Consider the following 5,004-nt stretch of genomic DNA (forward strand, 5'->3'; position numbering starts at 1 on the left):
GGATGGCACCACCCACAATGCGCTCTCCACCCTTGATCACTAATTGAGAAAATGCCTTACAGCTGGATCTCATGGAGGCATTTCCTCAAGGGAGGCTCCTTTCTCCATGATAACTTCAGCTTGGGCCAAGTTGACACACAAAAGCAGCCAGTACACTCTCCAATATTCTGTGACGAAACAAGAGATATCTTGTATCAACAAAGTAGAAAGAGAACAGATTCTCAGAAATTGTCTTCTGACTTCCATAAGGCCACAACTGTATATGTGTGTGCAGGGGTATGTATACACACCACACACACACGCATGCACACACACACACACACACACACACACACAAATAGCAATATACAAAATTTAAGAAAGTAAATAAAATGAAAAGTTGACAAATTCCGTGCTTCATCTTCAGACTTTCTAATTCTAGCAATTTCATTTCAAGTCTATGCAGTGCCAAGTCCTAGAAGTAAATAATAGATTAGAAGTTATGATTTTTTTCTAGTGCCCTATGGCATGTATAAGTATTCAGTAGTGATAGAAACATCGTTTTTTTCTTTTTAAAAGTCTTTTTACTGTTATTTATTTATTTATTTATTTATTTTTGTGTGAATCTCATATCATGTACTCCAATCTCACTCACCTTCCCCTCCCCTTGTACCCTCTATCCACCTCTAAAACCTAACACCAAACACAGAGGAAAAGATCTCATTGTGGAAACTGTAGTGTGTGTCACAGTACGTCTCACAATGCACCCTTTTGTCCATACTTACTTGCAAATGTTCATTGCAGTGACGGTGTTGGTCTGGTACAAGGTCTCTGGCTACTGCTACTCTCTCAGTACTGGAACTTCACTGAGAGTTCTCTCAGATATCCTGTAGTTGTGAGTCTGTAGGACCTGCCCTTTCATAGACTCCAGCAGTTCATTGATTAGGTAAATCTTGGGGTTGGTCAATTCAAAGCCCTGGATCTGAGCTGGTCATGCCCTCAGAGTTGCTTACCAACAACACCCCCACCCCACCCTTACAACCAAGGCCAGCACCATCCTGCTGCACAGGTGAGGTGCAGGGTCAGCTTTCTTTCACTCACCATCCCAGGGTCAGGTCTCCTGACTTACTCAGAGGGTGAAGGGGGAGCAGGGAGGAGGGTATCTCTCCCTTGTTCACACCATCATCCCTTAGTTATATCCACAGGGCTGATTCAGCCACAACTTCAGCACTTGTGGACAATGTGTAGGTCTGCGCTGTTGAGTACTTCAGCTGGCTAACGGTAAGGTCAGGTCTCATGTTCTCATACCTCCAGAATGAGCTCTTCCAGAATGTCCAGGCTAAGGGTGGGACCAGTTCTTCACAGCCTGCAGACATCAACATTCTCCAGGGCAGCAGCCCAGAACAGGTACATCTCCTGCAGGGCCTTTGTTGGTAACATACTCCTGCCGCTGCAGAGCCACAGACCCAGACATAGTTCCTGGTGGCAGCCCAGGCTAGGATCCCATCCTGGTCCATGGTGGCAATACCAGCTACTCACATCAGGCTGTTCCTCACTACTCTCGAGTCTCTAGTTCTGCCTCTCATCACTGAGTCTACATCCTTATGTTTCTTTTTTTCTTCAATTTCTCCACCACCTTCATAGTGGTGCCCGGGATCACTCATGAGTGGTTTAAGGAGTGCTATGCCCTGCTCATGCATTATGGATCCAGACAGGGGTCATCTTGGGCACTGTCTGCCCACCCACACAGGCGTGTCTCACATCGGACTGGCATCTCTGGTTAGCTCCCTGTCATGGCCCTATGCAGCAGTCTGGTGGTCATCTAAGGGCTCATTCCTTGCCTGGCCTGCCCGAGGGTCTCCGTGTGAGAGTTGACTATCTTAAGCTAATTTTCACCCTTGGCCCATAGACCCAGGCATGATTCTTCTAGTCTCCGGCTGTGGCACCAGACTGGGGGTTGTCTCAGGCTAACTCTCTGTCCAGGTCCCTTTGTGGTTGTCTTAGGAGACTTCTTCTCAGGAAATGTTCATCTACTAGGTATTAATTTTTCAGACGTTCATTAGTCAGAATACTATGCATGACCATGGCTTCTCTCCTTCTGGCACTTTCTGATGCACATGTGACAGAGCAGGCACACCCGCAACACCTTTAGGGGCATTCCAAACATCTTAATAGGAGTTTATTGTTCTCTATAGGCCACTGAGATCAGGAAGAGCCGATGATAATCTGATTAATCAGTTGTCATCTGAGTGGTCAAAGTGGCAGTGTTAGCTTTACAGTGCTCAGGGTCCTTGGGTCACAAGTCATAGAAGGTGGAGAAGATTCCTTTGTCCCTGGTGCTAGACAAACGGTTATGATGAGATGGCCAATCCTGATCACTTTCCCAACTGGAGAACACCAGTGGGACAGAAATTAGAAACTGAATTAACATGGGGTAGATCACAGGATGCTGCTAGTTTCCAGGAGTAGAAAAGAAGGCTTTCTTTTCAGGTCAGAGCAAGGCCATCAGGAACTGGTCTGCACATAGTGAGAAAAGGGAAAACACCCTTTCCCCAATGTGTACTAAAATACAGTTCTGGAAAGAATGCCCACATCTATTTTGTGATAATTCCTTTTGTTACTTTAAAAAAAATCTCATTTTCTTTTCTCTCTCTCTTTGTATAAATTATACTTTGGCTTATTTAGGATTTTCTTGCTGTGAAGGGACACCATGACCAAGGCAATTCTTGTTTTTTTTTTGCTTTTTGTCTTTGTTTTTGTTTTCCAAGACAGGATTTCTCTGTGTTGCCCTGGCTGTCCTGGAACTCACTCTGTAGACCAGGCTGGCCTCGAGCTCAGAAATCCACCTGCCTCAGCCTCCCAAGTGCTGGGATTAAAGGCATGGGCCACCACTGCCTGGTTGACCAAGGCAATTCTTATAAAGAAAAACATTTCGTTGGAGCTGGCTTACAGTTTCAGGGATTCGGTCCTTGAAACTGGTAGGAAGCATGGCAGCAATCAGGCAGGCATAGTGCTGGAAGAGCTGAGAGTTTTACATCTTGATCTGCTGGTAGCAGAAGAGCACTCTCTCTCTGTCTGTGTCTCTGTCTCTGTCTCTCTGTCACACTGGGCATAACCTGAGCATTTAAGGCCCCAGACACCCAGCATCAGAGTGACACACCTCCTCTAACAAAGCCATATCTCCCCCAATAAGGCCACAATTCCTGATAGTGCCACTCCCTATGGCTAAGCATTCAAACACATGAGTCTGTGGGGGCCATACGTATTCAAGCCACCACACACATTATGTTCTTTGACATTATTTTCTTCTCTTCCTTCCAGTAGAAGGATAATAAAAACACCCCCCTTTAAAAAACATGATTGTAATATAGAACAAAAGGGAGTGAATTTAAATGTTTGTTGTATTTACTAATTTTAAATTGTAATTTGGTAATATCTAAAACTTCCAAAATGTTCATGTGGCCCCATATTATTTTCAATAAAAGTATTTAAGAATGAATGTTCAAAGCAAAGCCAAATTCAAGTTTTTTTTATCTTCACATGCCTTTTAAAAATATCAAAATATGCACAGTGATTGCAATTGCATTTTGCATGTATTTATAGTAACCATAACCTATTTGCAATAAGTAGAACTTACCTTTGGCAACATGCCTGTTCATTATGCTTTATTCTCTTGCTTTTAGAATAAGGATGAGCTATTGGTTTGCAGGGCAAATAATTTCTCAGGAATCACCCTGAGATTTATTTAGAGCTCTCGAATAGTCAATGATTTGGTAGGTTCCTGAAATCTCTCAAAGCTTAAGTGTTGGCTCCAGCCCAATGTCCTTCAGAGGCTAAGTTAGAATAACCATTTCAAGTTTAATAGCAACATAGGGTTCTGTTGAGGAGGAGAAATCTTGGCATTCTTCAGTCTAAAAAAGATTTAAAAAATGGCAGAGGGCTTTTGTGCAGCAGGTGGGCTGACATGGGAGCATCCACCCCTTTGGAGAATGGTTAACACTCCCTTGCTGATTCTGTTTGGGTTCCTTCAGCTCTCTCAGTAATTCTTCTATAAGCTTTTACATAACCACCAGAATGTGAAAATCACCTAACCAGAAGAGACAATATTTAGATTCTATTCCACCTCCAGAGCTCACTAACATCAGCTAGATAGTCCTGTCATCACAAATTCTCAGTTATGCATCTGCGAAGTGAGATTTGTAGGTAAAGCATGAGAGGGAAAAAAATGAAGTGGAACATGACTTACTATGAATCCTTCCCTATAAAATGTCAATGGACAGTTACCGGATGGTAATACACTGGTTCCATGGATCAATCATCAAAGAAAATATCTAGAAATGCATCGTTATATTTAACTTTAGATGCCAACTCGGGTGGATTGCATGACATGTGTGTAGCTGGCAAAGCATTATTTCTGGGAACGTTTCTGGAAGTGATCCCAGAGGTGACTGACCTGGAGTGTGGTGGAAAGAGTGGGCAAGATCCCCTCTTAACGAGGGCAGGCACAATCTAATCAGCTAAGGTCTAAGGTAGAACAAAAGACAGAGAAAATATGAAGTCTTATTTTCTTCTGGAGCTGTGACAGCCTATTTCTCAGTCTTGGTTACAAGAACTCCAAGATCTCTGGTCTTTGGATGTTTGAATCTTCACCAGACGGTCTCCAGGTTTTGAGGCCTTTTACTTCAGACATGAAAGAAGTAATTATGTGATTACAACTTACAGAAGCTTAGAGACTGGGCGTGATTTATTTGTCCTGCATTTTTGAGACATCTCGGCCTCCGTACACAGATGGCCCAATAAGTCCTCTCATCAATCCCATCTTTGTTTACTTTGTATTGCTTCTTTCTTGGTTGTGAGCATTAATACAGGCACAGTTTGTCATTGGAAAGGGAATGGGATAGATATGGAATAAAACAAAAAGCATCACCGTGGCACACTTTCAGAAAGCTGTGCACTTTAGCAGGCAAGTGGGAGAAGTTTTTTTACTTTTCACTCCAAAAGTATGTTTTGAAATAATGACTATGG

The 5,004-nt window shown here is 43.1% G+C and overlaps 1 non-coding gene across 1 annotated transcript; it reads right to left on the reverse strand.

Moving 5' to 3' along the window:
* Positions 1-2,008: 2,008 nt before the first annotated feature.
* Gm22429 lies at positions 2,009-2,138 on the reverse strand. Its single transcript, XR_003952022.1, has one exon. It is a non-coding gene; the product is annotated as a small nucleolar RNA SNORA17 (small nucleolar RNA).
* Positions 2,139-5,004: the final 2,866 nt, after the last annotated feature.

This window comes from Mus musculus, chromosome 16, assembly GCF_000001635.26.
Source record: "Mus musculus strain C57BL/6J chromosome 16, GRCm38.p6 C57BL/6J".
NCBI classification, from domain to species: Eukaryota; Metazoa; Chordata; class Mammalia; order Rodentia; family Muridae; genus Mus; species Mus musculus.